This window comes from Ipomoea nil, unplaced genomic scaffold, assembly GCF_001879475.1.
Source record: "Ipomoea nil cultivar Tokyo-kokei standard unplaced genomic scaffold, Asagao_1.1 scaffold2144, whole genome shotgun sequence".
NCBI lineage: Eukaryota > Viridiplantae > Streptophyta > Magnoliopsida > Solanales > Convolvulaceae > Ipomoea > Ipomoea nil.
In genome coordinates this window covers 5,997,442-6,016,282 of record NW_017618572.1, presented here as the reverse complement: position 1 = coordinate 6,016,282, position 18,841 = coordinate 5,997,442, and positions in this window count along the sequence as shown.

Below are 18,841 nucleotides of genomic sequence, written 5' to 3'. Positions count from 1 at the left end.
GAACTACGCACAAAGCTACGCTCTCACCGGGTTTTCACAAGCTCCCCTTGTTACTCTGCCCGTTACAACCGAGTGCTACGCACAAAGCTACACTCCAACTGGGTTTTTCACTCTTTCCAGTTACTCTACCCCTTTTCTACACTCAGTAGAAGATTTACAATGAAATACAATTTTTCTCTCACTCAGACTTGAATTTAATCGTGTATAGCTCAATATATCACTTGATGATTGTAGAATTCGTTTTTGTAAATCCGTATTCAAGTATTTTTTTTTTGGTCTTCAAGTCTGCTTGGGCAATTTATAGCAGATGAAAGCTATTTGCCCGTTGATCAACTTTCGATCTCGATCGTCCATTTTGAATTGTAGTTGATCAAATAATTTTGCCAACTTGGTCTGCAAAAATCATTTCGCCGTTTGTCAGAAGATTTTGAGAAATCTTGTCGTTGCTCTCCTTTAATCTGAAAAAAGCTTTTATTTGGAATGGGTAGCCTCCAAATTTGAATTTCTTTGGCATGACTTTTGTTGAATTATTGATCTGATGTGCCAAGTTGATCAAATAATTTATCTGCTGATTCTTGCTTGAGTATTAAAAAGATTTCCTTCGTATATCAGCTTCTTCTTCTCCTTCGACTTCTTCTGCAGAAACAGAGCTTCAAAATAATGTTTCTGTCTAATTCTATCATGATGTCATAGCTCCTTTTGATGATGTCATGTCCCAATAATATATCATGTTCCACCTAGTATCATGGACTATATATATCATGTTCTTTTTCATATCATGAGCTAGCTATCGTGTTCCACCTTGTATCATGGACTAGATATCACGTTTTCACAAAATTACTTCAAGTGGGAATCAAACTATGAACCATTTGTTTTGCTTGGCAAGGCTTCTTCCATCTCGGCTGGGTATCCAATTGATACAATCTAAGATTTAAATTCTTTTGTCTTGTCTCTTCCACGTGTTCTCCACTAGCCTTACCACACTGTGATGTCATCACATAATTATACATATCACGATATAAAATTGTTCTTTCATGATAGTATTGCCTGATATTACTATCATGATATTTTCTTGTGACATCATCTCCTGATATTGCTACTTCACGATAGCAATTCATCTTTACACCAAAATTGCTCTCAATGAGAATCAAACTGTGGATCATTTTGCATTAAGCATGCTTAAACAAGTCTTTCTACCATCTCGTCCATCTCAACCTTTGATGCCTTGATGCTTCATAAATGTGTTAAGCTGTGATCCCGCTTTCATTTATTCTTCCTTCAAACTGCTTTCACGTAGACTTCATGTAGGCTTCATGGCAGTGGTGCACTATAATTTGTGAACCAGAACTGACTCAAATAAAATAAAATTGGGGTCTACAAAATACATTTGGCTCATCAAAACTTATACAATATATTCCTAACAATTTCCCCCTTTTTGATGATGCCGAAACTTATACCCAAGTCATTTGGCTATGTCAATTTTGAAAAATAATCTTTTTGTCCAATTTTATTGCGACTAGCCATTTGACAGGTTTAACACATTTAAGACCTAGAGATTTTAATTTTGGACGGTCCTAAACGTATATTGAGACTATAATGCGGGGTTGCGTATTGATTTTTATCTTTTAATTTTTCTTCCCCCTTTCAATTTTATTTTCTCAATTATACGCCTCACATGCAATTACTAAGTCCAATTTAAAATCTTGAGACTTTAAAGCAATAAACATACTAGACACAATAAAGAAATAAACCATATGCTAGCAATTTATATTATGTACCAAAAGGCATAATTCGAACAAGCTAGCTATTATGTACACCAAAAAAAAATGAGGCTTCAAAATTTTACCTCTTGCCAATTAAGGCATTCACGTGTGCCCTTAATTTCTTGAAGTCTTGTTCTCCTCCTTCGAGTTGGTATGGTGCGGTGACTTGCTCGGTAACATAATTTCCATAAGCTTCTTGAATATTTTCACCCCGTAACACTCCGGCTTGGTACCAAGCAACGCATTCTTCAAATGATCTTCCATCCACCATTTCGTTACTTGTGTGCCCAAAGAATGTCTCCAACTCTCGTATAAGCTTTAATTTGTTTTCTTCATAAATTGATCTTGAAGGTGATGATCTTTGGCATTCTTGTTGGCTAGGAAAGTCCGTGCTTTGAGCAGTCACCAAATAGTCCATTATTCTCCTTTTTCCTCGGCCTTGAGCTCTTGGTGTGGGTGTGACTCCTCTCGGTGCTCCTGGAGGTCGAATAAGCTCAACTAGTGGCCGTTGTGACGACGGTCCAATCAAATGGTTCACCAAATGGCTTGGGGCACCTCTAGCTCTTTCCCCCTTTTCGGCAGCATCCACATAACTTTGGAAACTCGCCGAAGCTTTGTCTTGGCTCCTTTGGACTCCAATTAAGAGATCATTGTTCACGCCAACTTGGTGTAGTAGAGCTTTCAATTGACTCTCCACCAATCGTAGCCTCGATTCACACTCCGTTCCTTTCTTCCCTAAGTCAAGGAACATCTTCAAGACTTCCCTATTATGCTCTTCTTGCTTAGTAGACATTGTGGCCATATCACCTTGGATTGATCCTTGTCCAAGTAACAAGGATTCGGCCCTTTCATAAGCTTTCTTGTGAAAGTTATCTAATTTGGTATCAACATTACCAAATTGATTTTGGACTTTCTCAAACTCTTGAAAGACATCTCCTCTCAATTCTTGAATTTCCTTACGTACATCTCCAATAATATTTTCTTTCAAAGCATCAATATTAATGGATGAAGAATGTACCTCCTTGTGTGGTTCCTCTCGTGGTTGTCTCGGCATGGATGGTGGTTCCACGTATGGTGCATCCTCAAGACACAAGGGCTCATCAAGTGTATGCTCCATTGGTTCGATAGTGGCTAAATTAATTGGCTCGGCACGGCTTAATGGCAATGGTGACACTTCAATTTTTAGCACATTTTCTTGTTCCTCCATTCGGTTTTCATCACCAACAATTCCTTCCAAATTTTCATTCACGGAATTTGTTACATCTGTAGCCGTGTGAGGTGAAATAGCATCAAAACTAAGATTATCATCCCCAATATTCGAAGGAAATGGATCCAAATCTTGCAAGCTTCCACCTTCGGTCTCCTTCAAATGTGATGCTTCCCCATGTGTGCCGTGTACTTCTTCCCTTGAAATAACCAATGCTCGGGCAATCTCATCACGAGCAAATCCATCTATTGTCTCAACGGCATTTTCGGGAACTTCTTGAGCCACTTTCTTGCCCCGACTAATGGCAACTTTCTTAACAAAGCATTCATTAATCATCGATAGCCTTGTCGCGGTAGCAAGATTTCTTGTTCCAATCCACGTTAGAGCAAACTCCTCTAACTCTAGAGTATTCGGCCCTATTGATGTAGCAACCAAATTGTGATCACTTAATCTCCAATTCCTCCAAACTTTCACACGTTCATATTCCTTCAACAACTCACTACTTGCCCCATAAGTTGGAATGTCATCTACACTCCCAACCTTGCTTGGTAAAATCACTTCTTCATTCGGATTTGGGGTGTGGGTTACGGGTGTGGGAAGGGTGACAAGAGGATGGCTACAAGCATCATCACTAGCCCTCCCGTGATTATTTGATTCCCCGTGGCTAGATGCTCGGATAGAAAGAGGCTTTTTGGTCAAGGAATGGGTTGATGTGTTTGCCGGTTTTCGTTTTCGGATATTGGCTATGGAAGGATCAACCGGGTTTGGGGTTCGAAATAGGTAATTTTGGTTTTGTATGGGTTTTGATTTGGATAGGGCAACACCTTTAGACTTCAACAACTCCCCAACCACAAAACCATACCCAATGTCATTTGGAAACCATCCATTCACCAACGGTTTTGCTAGCCTAACTTGATCAACCATTCGGCCATATATAAATCTTCCCCAATCTACGGCAACATTTTTCACAATGGCATGCATCAAAGGTAAATTTTTCTTTGTAAAATAATTTCTACTAGAATATTTGCACTCAATAGTCTTATGCACAATATCTAGTAGCATACCAAATTCGTGCTTCAACATCACCTTAAAACCATTGTTACACGCCGCGACTTGTGCAGTTTCGTGTCTAATTTCACTCCAAAAATCATTTAAATCAAAGCCGTGATCTTCAACTTTCAACAACTTCTCCTCCAAACCAAATTTAGTTCTCACATCATCTAACCCAATTGTCAACACAATTCCTCCAACAGTAGATTTTATAACACCATTTTCGACATATGCATGTTTATAAAATTCTACTACTTCATTTAGATAGAAACCATCATACTTGAATGAGCAAAAATTCAATAACCCACTAGTTTCAAGAGAGGTTAAGATTTTTACCCCCAAGTCTCAGTTTTGGACAAACTTGTTGTAATCTTCAAGGTCCAAGATCATCCCTCGTATCACCCGTGTTGTTTTCCTCGATCCTTCGGCTCCAATTGGATTTTGAGCTCCTTCTATCTTGATAGGACACAAATTAGGATTATTTTGAGGTGGGGTTTTTGGGTGGGGTTTCGGCAGTCCGAAAAAAAAAAAGGTTGAGGGGAGTGGGTTTTTGTTTGTGAGAGGTTTCAAGGTCAATGGTGAGGGTGGATAATGGGTATTTATGTGTAGAAGATATTTTTGTGAGAAATTTGGGATGGGTTTAATTGAATTGAGAGATTTTCAAGCTATTCTCCTTCTTCTTGCATGCGCCGGCGGTGAGAGAGGGAGGAAGAAGAAGATGATCTTCTTTCTTCTTTTTCTCTTGGAGGAAAAATAAATGCCTAGCAAAATTGCCATTTTGCCCTTTAGTGGATAGAGAGAGATTGTAGAACAATTGAGGGCAACTTCGAACTTTCACTGATTTAAATTTGCCAACTCAGATTTTAATACTCCATTTGTGGGTACATAGCGCCAAAAATTAAGCTTTAATTGGCTGCCACCTGTAGATGTTCATGGAGCAAAAATTTCTTCGACACAAAATTGTTAGTGCAATAAATCTATTTATGCTAACAATTTAATTTCAATATCTGATAAATCCGAAAAAAAATGATCGACCAACAAAATTAATTTAACAGATAAGATCAAAATTAATGCCAGATACATTTCTAAGAAATTACATCAGATTGACTTAAGTAGGTGAAAATTAAAATTAAAGCTGATGACCATTCAGACTGACAAATCAATTTGCATGCACTGTTATCAACTTTTAGCATAGCTTAGCAGTACATTCCCCCTAAATCATATAATCCCTCCACTATCATGATGTATTCCCCCTTACTTTTATAACCCTTAAAAACAATAAATCAATTTCTACGTACCTAAGTTCGTAAGATAAAATTACTAACATGTACACAAATAAATTGTAACACATTAATTAAATTAAATCACGTAGAACACATAGGTAACAAATTTCATGCAATTTCATGCAAATTACGTACACACATTTTCGAATTAAAAAGTTCGAAATACTTAGCTCATTTCGATCATTCCCATTTCGTGCCTTAAAGTTGCAAAACGAGATTCACACAACGGTTTTGTGAGAATGTCGGCAATTTGATTTTCTGTGGGAACATGATCGATCTTCAAATCTTTCTTCTCGACGTGGTCTCGTATAAAGTGATGTCGGACGTCAATGTGTTTGGTTCGTGAGTGGAGCACTGGATTTTGGGTTATTGCAATTGCGCTAGTATTATCACATAAAATACTAACATTTTCGCATTTAATCCCATAGTCCAACAATTGTTGCTTCATCCACAAAATTTGTGCACAACAACTCCCAGCTGCAATATATTCGGCCTCGGCAGTGCTCGTAGCTATGGAGTTTTGTTTCTTGCTGAACCAAGAGACCAATCTTCCCCCTAAGAACTGGCATGTCCCTGAGGTACTTTTTCGGTCTATTTTACACCCTGCAAAATCTGCATCTGAATAACCAGTTAGTGTAAAATCTCCTTCTTTGGGATACCATAATCCCACATTGATTGTTCCTTTGAGATATCGAATTATCTTCTTGGTTGCAATCAGATGACTTTCTTTGGGCTTTGATTGGAATCTTGCACATACGCCAATCGAGTAGGATATGTCCGGTCTGCTTGCGGTTAAGTATAGTAACGATCCAATCATCCCTCGATACATCGTTTGATCGACGTCTTTTCCTTCATCATCTTTATCCAATTTTTGAGATGTACTCATGGGAATTTTGACTGAGGATTTTCCATCTATGCCAAATTTCTTGATAAGATCTCTTGTGTACTTGGCTTGATTTATGAAAATTCCTTCTTCAAGTTGCTTGACTTGCAGTCCCAAAAAGTAATTTAATTCTCCCATCATACTCATCTCGAACCTATTCTGCATGAGCTTAGAAAATTTCTCACATAAAGATTTATCAGTACTTCCAAAGATAATATCATCAACATAAATTTGTACTAATAAAATATGATTATTTTCTTGAATTTTAAAGAGGGTTTTATCGACTTGACCTTTGGTGAATCCACAACTAATTAGGAACATTGACAAGGTGCTGTACCAAGCTCGCGGAGCTTGTTTTGACCCATACAATGCCTTCTTTAATTTGTAGACTTGATCACCAGCGTCTTTTACCTCAAAACCGGGTGGTTGTTCGACGTAAACTTCTTCTTCAAGTAAGCCATTAAGAAATGCGCTCTTTACGTCCATTTGATATACGATGAAATTCTTGTGCGCTGCGTATGCTAGGAATATTCGGATTGCTTCGAGCCGTGCGACAGGGGCGAATGTCTCATCAAAATCAATGCCTTCTTCTTGTGAGTACCCCTTCGCAACTAATCTTGCTTTATTCCTAACAATGATGCCGTCTTCGTTTGCTTTGTTCCTAAAGACCCATTTGGTGCCAATTACATTTTGGTGCGTTGGTCTTGGAACAAGTTTCCATACGTCGTTGCGCTTGAATTGATCTAATTCCTCTTGCATGGCATCTATCCAACTTGGATCGGCTAATGCTTCGTCAATTTCCTTTGGCTCCAGTTGTGATAGAAAGCATGAGAACATTGCATCTTGTTGTTGGTTCCTAGTAGATGATCGCGTCTTTACTCCTTCACTTGGATTTCCAATGACTAAGTCATGTGTGTGACTTCTTAGCCATTTTCGATTTGGTTGGAAACTTGTTGGATTCTCAGAGTTTCCTTCTTGTTGGAATACTTGTTGTGATTCCACTTGTTGTGAATTGATGACGGGTGCATATTCGGGTTCATCTACTGGAGTTCCTTCTTCTTGAATTCTGGGTGCAATTTCGGTTGTAGGTGTGCGTGATATTTCGGGTGTCACATAGGATATTGCCTCAATTTGGTGAATACCCATATCACTTGATTCTTCTACTTCCTGCAACACATTATCTTCCAACATATCGTTAGAAATAATTAAATCACGATTACCTTTACTATCTTTGCCATTTTTGTCGTGATTTTCATCGAACACAACGTGAATCGATTCTTCTACCACCATGGTTGATTTGTTGAATATTCTATACGCCTTGCTGGTGGATGAATATCCTAAGAATATTCCTTCGTTCGCACGTTCGTCAAAAGTCTTTAAATAGGACTTTCCATTAACAAGTACAAAACATTTACACCCAAATGTATGAAAATACGTGAGGTTGGGTTTCCTCCATTTCCATAATTCGTATGGTGTTTTGTTATATGACTTGTGGATTAGACTTCGATTTTGAGTATAGCACGCCGTATTGATAGTTTCTGCCCAAAATCTCTTTGGTAGTTCGGCGGCTGATATCATGACACGTCCAGCTTCTTTGAGTGTCCTGTTTCTTCTTTCAGCTACTCCATTTTGTTGCGGCGTTCGTGCGGCAGATAGTTGGTGTATAATCCCTTGTGAATTGCAATAGGATTGAATCACGCCATTCACAAATTCGGTTCCTCGATCGGTTCGAATTGTTGCAATCTTCATATCTTTTTCGACTTGTAGTTGCTTTAGCAGCTCCGGCAACTTTGATTCAACTTCACTCTTTTTCTTTATGAATATTGTCCATGTGTACCTAGAAAAATCATCAACAACAACCAAAGTATATTTCTTACCACTTATACTTACTGGGTCTACTGGACCAAATAAATCCATGTGCAGTAGACTTAGAGGTCTTGATGTTGACTCTTGAGCTTTGGATTTGAATGATGACTTGATTTGTTTTCCCTTCTAGCATGCATCGCATATTTGATCCTTTTTGAACGCAATGTTGGGTAATCCATCGACTAGCTTATTTTGTGCAAGCTTATTGATGGTTTTGAAATTTAGGTGATTTAGCCTCCTGTGCCATTCCCAACTTGCTTCATTTGAATTGCTTGCCATCAGGCACACAGAGTCCTTCGTTGTACTCCAATCAACAACATACATATTTTTCTTTCTCGATCCGGCTAGTACAACTTCCTTCGTAGATTCATCTTTGACTTGACATTTATCTTTGAAAAATTCTACGAGATAGCCTTTGTCGCAAAATTGGCTTGTACTAAACAAATTGAATTTTAATCCTTCGACAAATGAAACATCTTCAATTCGTAGGCCATTTTTCACAATTGTTCCGGTGCCTTTTGTTATTCCATATCGATCGTTTTCACCGAAAACTACTTTTGGTCCTTCGATACTTTTGAACTCAACTAGACTAGCTTTATTGCCGGTCATATGTCGAGAGCATCCGCTATCGAAATACCAAACTTCCTGCAAAAAAGATTAATTTGTTTTAGGTACCCATACTTGTTTGGGTCCTTTTGTGTTAGTAATTTTTGGCATCCAAATCCACCTAGATCCCACTGATCCAAGAGTAGGTGATTTGTAACCATTAAAAACTTTATAATCATAACGCACTTTCGAATAATGATTCGGTGCGGGTTGGGAAGCTGATAGTTGCTTGATTCTATGAAATAGAGCAAATCTGGACTTGGTCCATGGTTTGATTTCAAGCGACCAATCTTCTTCTGAGGGATATAATCTCCCAGCCCCAATTCTCGGAATTCTTCCCATATTCCTATGAGGTTTTATTGCACTAGACTCGTTGGTTCTCCTTTGAGATACAAATTTTTGCCTTTTAAAATTTTGTTGTCTTGCCAAGATATCATTGTGTTGATTCGGCCTTGCAACAATTTTCTGGGCATTAATTTTGTTTCCAACTCCTTGTCTCATTGTGTTATGTTGACTTATCACAAATTTTACCACTGGAACTTTATTAATTAAAGTAGTAGTAGAATTAGTCAACTTTTGAGGGGTTTTAGAACATGATGGATCGTAGCCTAGTCCGGCTTTATCTCTAGCGGGTTTTTGCATGCTTACCATTTTATCCATTATTTTGGATGAATGCGTAAATGATGCGATTACTTCCTGAAGGTTATGTTCTCTAACCTCTCTAGCTTTGCACTCTTCTTGAAGTCGAACATTTTCAGCTTTCAAATTACTCATTTCATTTAGAGCATTTTGCAATTTTTGTGACATTTCTTCCTTTTCAAGAATTAACGTATTATTGCGCTCTTTGATTTGAGTATGAGTGGCCATGACCTTTTGACAATCTTCCATAAGACTTTGAAATGATTCTTGAGTCTCGAAAGAAGTGTCAACGGAACTAAATGAACTAAAAGAACTAGTAGATACCTCTTCGTCGGTTTCACGCGCCATATAGCATTCCTCATGTTCGGATGTTTTGCCCATTAGACATAGCAGCGCCGTATCTTCTTGTGATGAATCACTCTCGTCACTAGATGATTCTTCGGATTCACTTGCTTCTAACGGATCGCTTATTAGTGCCTTCCGTTTGTCCTTTTTGAATTTCTTCTCATTCGACTTGTACTCAACCTGTGGAGAGTTAGAAGTATTCGAATTTTTGTTCACCTTGGGATGTGGACATTCGGCCATAAAATGTCCAGGCTTTCTACAATTGTAACACACATTTGTGTTTTCTTCGACCGGTTCCCTTCTTGATCTTCTATTCTCTCGAAAAGAATTCCCTTGTGGTGATCCTTTGTTCTTTCGCATGAACTTCTTGAATTTCCTAACAAATAAGGAAATTGTTCGTCAGATAAAAAATCATTATTTACTACTGACCTTGATGAGGAAGGTTGTTCGGCCATCAGTGCAGATGTTCGTTCATCACGTTCTTCTTCATTTCGTGTATTCATCTCGAACTCATACGCCTTTAGATCACTAAAGAGTTTATCCGTAGATAATATCCTTAGATCTCTATGATCGCGCATTGCGGTCACCTTCATATCCCAATTTGTAGGTAGTCCGCGTAACACTTTGAGCGATATTTCTTTCTGGGTAATGGTCTTTCCAAGATCATTTATTTCACCAAGAATCTTGATTAATCGAGCTTCCATGTCGGTGATGCTTTCGTTCGGTAGCATTTTGAAATCTTCGAACCTTTTCATGGCAATGGTTAGTTTGTTGTCTTTTTCTTGTTCGTCGCCTTCACCGATGCTTATGAGCGTATCCCATATTTCTTTTGCCGTGGTGCACTTTCGAATCTTTCGGAATATGGTGTCATCGACCGTTTTGAACAAAATGTCCTTGGCAATATTGTCCAAGTTATTTCGTCCTCTATCTTCCTTTGTCCACTCCATTTTTGGCTTTGGAACATATCGTGGAGCATTTGGATCTCGTGGGGTAGCGGTATTAGCATCCATAATTTGGATAGGACCATTTGTGATGACTTCCACATTTCATCATTTAAAGCAGATAAGTGCACCTGCATACGTATTTTCCAATCATCAAATTTATCAAGTGAGAAAAGCAAATTTTGAGCAAGAACCATATCTCTCTTCATCTTGAAGTTTTTGAGATCTGCCTAGCAGTCAAGAAGTGACTCAAATAGACAACTGCTCTGATACCACTTGTTGGTCCCGAAAGGGTGGCGAGAAGTCTAGAGGGGGGGGTGAATAGACTTCTCTAACTTTTTCAAACTTCTTCTGCAAACAACACTTTGTAACTTCAACTCTAAGTAACAAGCATAAACAAGTATAACAACTTAGAGTGTGCACAGCGGAATGTAACGGCAAAGTGTTATGCTTTAAATTGTGTCGTGCTCAAGAGAGATTTTATACATGCATCACGTTAGAAACACTTGATATAGATGTAGGATGATGTATATAAAATTTCACTTGCATGCAAACGAGGGAACTATCAAACCCAGACAGATAAAGATACGCAATAAACCGTAACAGGTTAGTTCACATATAATATAAGCATGCACGAAATATATATATGAGCAGTAAGTAAATAGAGAGAGAGATTTATAGTGGTTCAGAGGTGGTGTAATCCTCCTAGTCCACTCTTCTCCTTTCACTTCAAGGAGGAAATTCACTATTCTTCGATCACCCAGATACAATAGTGAATAAGTGCCCAGCGACACTTCTCCGAGTGCTTCGCACAAAGCTACACTCCACCAAGGTTTTTCGCAAGCTCCTCTTGTTACTCCGCCTTCCCGAGTACTTCGCACCAAGCTGTACTCCTACACCACGAGAACTACGCACAAAGCTACGCTCTCACCGGGTTTTCACAAGCTCCCCTTGTTACTCTGCCCGTTACAACCGAGTGCTACGCACAAAGCTACACTCCAACTGGGTTTTTCACTCTTTCCAGTTACTCTACCCCTTTTCTACACTCAGTAGAAGATTTACAATGAAATACAATTTTTCTCTCACTCAGACTTGAATTTAATCGTGTATAGCTCAATATATCACTTGATGATTGTAGAATTCGTTTTTGTAAATCCGTATTCAAGTATTTTTTTTTTGGTCTTCAAGTCTGCTTGGGCAATTTATAGCAGATGAAAGCTATTTGCCCGTTGATCAACTTTCGATCTCGATCGTCCATTTTGAATTGTAGTTGATCAAATAATTTTGCCAACTTAGTCTGCAAAAATCATTTCGCCGTCTGTCAGAAGATTTTGAGAAATCTTGCCGTTGCTCTCCTTTAATCTGACAAAGTTTTTCTTTGGAATGGGTAGCCTCCAAATTTGAATTTCTCTGGCATGACTTTTGTTGAATTATTGATCTGATGTGCCAAGTTGATCAAATAATTTATCTGCTGATTCTTGCTTGAGTATTAAAAAGATTTCCTTCGTATATTAGCTTCTTCTTCTCCTTCGACTTCTTCTACAGAAACAGAGCTTCAAAATAATGTTTCTGTCTAATTCTATCATGATGTCATAGCTCCTTTTGATGATGTCACGTCCCAATAATATATCATGTTCCACCTTGTATCATGGACTATATATATCATGTTCTTTTTCATATCATGAGCTAGCTATCGTGTTCCACCTTGTATCATGGACCAGATATCATGTTCTATTGTATATCATGGACTAGATATCACGTTTTCACAAAATTGCTTTGAGTGGGAATCGAACTATGAACCATTTGTTTTGCTTAGCAAAGCTTCTTCCATCTCAACTGGGTATCCAATTGATACAATCCAAGATTTAAATTCTTTTGTCTTGTCTCTTCCACGTGTTCTCCACTAGCCTTACCACACTGTGATGTCATCACCCGATAGTAGTGATATCATCATCCGATAATTATACCTATCACGATATAAAATTGTTCTTTCATGATAGTATTTTACTATCATGATATTTTCTTGTGACATCATCTCCTGATATTGCTACTTCACGATAGCAATTCATCTTTACACCAAAATTGCTCTCAATGAGAATTGAACTATGGATCATTTCGCACTAAACATGCTTCAACAAGTCTTTCTACCATCTCGTCCATCTCAACCTTTGGTGCCTTGATGCTTCATAAATGTGTTAAGCTGTGATCCCGCTTTCATTTATTCTTCCTTCAAACTGCTTTCACGTAGACTTCATGTAGGCTTCATGGCAGTGGTGCACTATACTTTGTGAACCAGAACTGACTCAAATAAAATAAAATTGGGGTCTACAAAATACATTTGGCTCATCAAAACTTATACAATATATTCCTAACAAATCTGTATTGTAAATTTATTTATAACACAAGGACAACAACATGTCTTACTGAGTAACAAAAAATCAAAGCGCATTAGAATTTAACTACTCATCTGCATGAACCTTTAAAGATTTTAAGTTAAAATACATGAAAAAACTGCACTGGAAATAAACATATATGAAAAATAATACTTAGGGAGACATTTTTAAAACACTAAAATAAGTTGAACAGAGAGTTAAAATAACTCACATTGCAGAAACTGAAGAGACAAAAGCATATATAAGTAATTAATGCTATGACCAAGGTTATATATACAACAGGGAATATTAAAAACTAATCACCATCTAGAACAGATATATGGATCTACAACTATCCTAACAGCAAATTGAGAAAAATTTTGGCATCAACAGCTATCGGGGGCAAATGTAAACAAATCAAACCATTACCAGGTATTAACACATTATTTTTTAGAGTTGTTTATTCAACAATACCTGCTTTTTTGAACATTTCGCTCTAAATCAGTTGCTCATCGTGACCACCCTATTAAAAGACCTGAACCTTCATTGCTTCTCTGTCTATTTCCTGGAAAATCATAACGATTAATATGTGTAAAAGGATTAAGAAAGGATTGCATCAAGAACAGAACGATTACCTTTCAAGACCAAGACCACACTTACCTTTTCGTAGATCTTCCACACTTCACTCCGTATGCGCTCTACACTTCATTTCTTTAATTTAGAAATCGATGTCTACAATGCCTTTATTCAGAAAAAAAATTTATTCATTATCAAAAAATTAAAAAAGAGATATAATTTCATTAGTTATATTGTCTTTATTTTCTACAATGCAAAGATCTCTTACATTTAAATTCATTAATTAATTATATTAACTACATTGTTCAATGTATTCTTTTTACACCGTACAATCTTGTATTAAATATTAAAATTATAATATAAAATAATGTTATATATTTATTTACAAAGTATTCTATTAATAACAAGGAAAAAATCTTTTTAAAAAAATAGTTTGAAACCAATCATATTAACTTCTTGGGGAAGATTTGTTCACAAAGAAGAAATTCAAATAACCCAATAAATTGAAGCGGGAAACTACCCCATAATATCTTTGTACAACATCACAGTTGTTCACTTTAAAGGTAGATAATATTTCTTTATTAATATGATTTAAAACGTATGAATTTTTACTACCTTATCTAATCTTATTCCATAAATAAACTAGGAATTTCTCTATCCACAAGAATTCATTCAACCATAATGGTTGAACCAAAAGTATCTCAAGCAGAATACCTAAAGGACTTGTATGCTTTTATACTGATAATAATATGTAAATGGTAATTAGATCATTATCTTACATGGCTATATTTAAAACTTATTATTAAAAATGTCAATGTAAGGCAATAGAACATTGTGCATCATTTCAATATATCAGAACTAATATAAATTTACATTTTATTTCAATTCATTTTCTACACTTAACATGCTTGGATTAAAGGCAAAAGCAGCATCAATGTTGATAATAAAAATAATCGGTATATAGGATGTAGCCACTGCTTAAAAACTTTTATGCACAAAGTGGCTGGTAAACTATTTAACTACATGCATTGTGGTGGAATGACAGCAGTGGGTACTCCAAGATTAGTATCAATTCAACAAAAAAAAAAAAATTTTACAAAGAAAAAAAAAAAACACACACACAGACACAAAATCAAGTACTCTATACACGCATTTATACTAATTTCAAAAATATGAACTTCAAAATGAACAGGTGCAAAATGGATGTGGAAACTGTTGATGAAAATGGACATATTGCGGCATCAATTTTCGGACTACCTGGAAAGTCATTATTGTTACTATCAAGTAAACAAGTTATGAAACTAGAACAAAATGTACTACTTATTAACCTTCTACATATACAATAAATATTAATATTTTGTTCAATACTTTCACATGAGAATGTATGACACACATCTCATAACACATGAAACATGTAGGGAAAAGAACTATCACTTCCATATATCAACAATACAGGCGCTTGCAAGATCAAGAGTTCATAGTACAACTAAAATCCTAGCCATATACACAAACACAACGAGGCAAATACACAGCTTCCTACACCATAATCTCATTGCATGACGTTTCCCTCTATACTACCATCAGTAAACCAATTGCACATGACACATTACCAATAAATTAAAAAAAAAAAAAAAGCACTAAAGATGAAGACAATGACAATGCTACCGGAAAGAGAACAACCCATAGGAAAAAACTCCTCTCTTATTGCGGCAACACCCATAGGCAGTGTAAAACTATAACAATAGGCATGGAATGATTTAACCAATACTTTAATCGGAAGCGTTAAACTACTAACCTGATTCCATGAGAGATTGATGAAGCTTTTAGCCCTTTCTTCTTAACATCTTCTTTCTTCAGGTTTGCAGAGTGTATTCAGAATACTTTTCTCTTTTCCCTCTAGTCTTTCACGTTTAGTATTCTCTGTGATAGGATAGAAAATAGTTTATGGCCCTTATATATTGCCTGCTAACCATAATAGTCATTCCAATATTAAATATTGGAATTATGGCAATGATGGGCTATAAACTCATACCATTAAGTAGGCTTAATAGCCTCATTGAAAGCCAGAGAGAGGGGAAGAATAACCCCTTGATCTGTTACATACTTTATTCCCATTACCTATCACAACGGGATTTTAATTGTCCAGACCACTTTAATACATGGACCACAATAACATTAGAATAAAATATTCTAACAGGCAGACCCAAGTACCTTCCAATATTGGCGGATTGATTCACGTTAAACACAGTTGCCACTACATTCCTTACGACCTCTCCTGTGTTACGACTTAAAACTATGCATGATTTGCCAAAATTGACAGAATAGCCGGACATGCATTCATAACTAACAACTAACAAGATAGTTCTTTATAGCTTCAGCTTCTGAGACCGTTGCTTTAAAGAATAAAAGACTGTCGTTCGCAAAAAATAGGTGCGACATGCCGAGTACTCCCCTAGCCACAACACACGGCGAGACCAAACCCTTGCTAACAGCTCCAGAGAGTAAATGAGAGAGGCATTCTGCACACAAGATAAACGAATAAGGAGACAATGGGTCCACTTGTCTCAACCCACACGTTGGTTCAATGAAGTCAGTGAGACCACCATTAACACTCACCTTATACCGAACCGTAGTGACACAACGCTTGACAAGCTCAATCCAGCGACAATCAAAACCCATACGGCTCATAATATTCTTTAAAAAGGTCCACTCCATTTTATCATACGCTTTCGCCATGTCCAATTTGAGTGCACACCACCCATCTCTATATGTCACATTACTGAGAGCATTTGGCTGGATATCCCCCATAGTAATAGGAATCATCTTTTTTTTTTTTTTTTTACCAGAGTAATGAACGCATCATTCATGCCAACCGGAAAACCCTCACCATTCGCACAATCAATGATAAAATGCACCACGTCGTGGCTGATTTTGCTTCAGAAATGCTGATAAAATGCTGGACTATAACCATCATGGCCTTGGTGACTTATCCGGTGCCATTGAAAAGAGGGCCTCTTTAACTTTCTCTATTCTGAACGGCTGGAGCAAACGATGGTTGTCCATCTTAGCGATTCTCGGTACAAAATGATCACGTGACTCATCCAAGTGGACTTCTTTAGACGTGAAGATATTCTAGAATTATCTCATAGCTAGTCCAGTAAGCCATCACCCTCAACCCACTGATCAGCATTATCACGGAGCTTCATGATTCTATTTTTCCTCTTCCTAAACGATGCGTAGAGATGGAAAAATTTAGTATTTCTATCCCCATTCAAGAGCCAATGTTGTTTAGCCCTTTGGCGCCAAAAGATGTTCTACTAATCATTAAGACCTCGAAGCTTCGCGTCCAATTCACAGAACATGTCAGCCTCATCCCGTCTATCTCACAAACCATTCAAACGATACTGTAAAGTCACAATCTTTCTTTCAACTCGTTTTGCAAAATTACCACCCCATCTCTTTAAAGCCGCACCACACTGATCCAGGCGGCTAGGCTGTATATCCTCCGCAGACACATTCCAAGACCCCATAACAATGACTTTACACCCTGTTTCCTTCAACACAGCGTTTTCGTAGAGGAACTGTCTATGTTTACTCGCAATCTGAAGCCCCTTCAATGCAATAAAAATGGTCGTATGATATGAAGTAATAACATCATGATTATAAACTGTTGCTTAAGGAAATAAAGTACACAACTCCGCCCCAGCCACCGCCCTATCTAAACGCTCCTCAACCCAATTCTCAGTCCCCTTTCCACATTCCCACGTGAACTTCTGACCCCTCATCCCAAGGTCGAGCAATCTACAATCATCTAGCATAAGATTAAAGCCTTCCATAAGAGACGTAGGATAAAGGTGTATTCCTTGCTTTTCACCCAGAGATGCAATATCGTTGAAATCTCCAGCAACGAGCAATGGCAGATCGGACTTAGACTAAAGGGAATGCAAGAAGTCCCAAGATTGTTGGCGTCGATTCCTTTCAAGAAATCCATAGAAGCACGTTAATCTCCAGGGGTTGCTGCCAAGCAGCCTCACTTGAACATCAATGTGGTTCTTTGAGTAACTTATCAGACTAGCAACACCTCTATCCCACTATAACAGTGCCAAACCTCCTCCAACACCACCACCATCCACATAGAACAGACATTCTAAGTTTAACTTAACCTTCAACCGCTCCGCATAATCACGGCGTACCTTAGTTTCCATTAAAAAGATGAACATTGGCTTGACCTTAGCTTCTAAGGCCATAATTTCATGAACTGCATGTGGGTCACCAAGTCCATGATAGTTCCAGCATAAAGAACTCATTGGGACGGGCGGGGCTTGACTGCACCAATTCCCACCAACAACATGTTTTTTGACACCATGCATTCAATTTCCATAGAAACTATCAACACAACATTTATGTCCCCAACTAACCCAATGCGTCGTTGTTTTTGGTCCAAAATGGTAATACCATCCTCAGAGTCGTCCATGCATGTGTGGGATTCCATGCAAATTCCGGTATCAATAATTTCCTTATTAAAGGAGGACTTACCATGCAAGGTCTCCGAGCATTTCTCGTGAACCCGAATGACAAGGGAATCAACGACAGGAATATGAAGATTCTTTCCTTTCATGCCATGGTCAACCCTCCTTCACAGCGTAACCCACTGGCTACGCTCCGACAAGGTTTTCGGCGCAATCCATCTCTGCCCAACTGTAGGGTTATTCCTTCGACACCCCACACGCAACTCAAGATTGTAAGGCTTTTCAGTTTTCGCATCCCACCCCTGCACCATTTTATGGCAGAATTTGTCACCATGTCCAAGCACTCCACAGATGAAACAAAAGGTTGGAATTGTATTGATTGTAATTACATTATAATGATGGATCTTAGATATGTTCATTAATGGAACACTATATGTTCATTTAGACAATACTAATAGTAGGCCCGTGCATTAGACGGGTTCGGACAGATCGGATGCCTTATCCATTAATTCGATTGGATTTCAAATTAAGTTTTTTGGTACCCGACCCTTCAATATTTGCATGCTAAACCTATTTAGATAATTAACTTCGGATTTTGGAAAAGCTATATCGAATTTCGGATTCAATTCGAATATTTTACAAATAATTTTTAAAAGAAAATGCATGAAAATTGGCAAACAATTCAAAATGCAATACAATTTTAATTTACAAACGGCTAGCCAAAATAATCAAACCGAATTAAACTTACAAATTCACAGCTACTACAACTTTACAAGTTCTAATTTTACTGCCCAAAAATCCAACTTCACAAAGCATAAATTCAGTTAAATGACTAAATGAG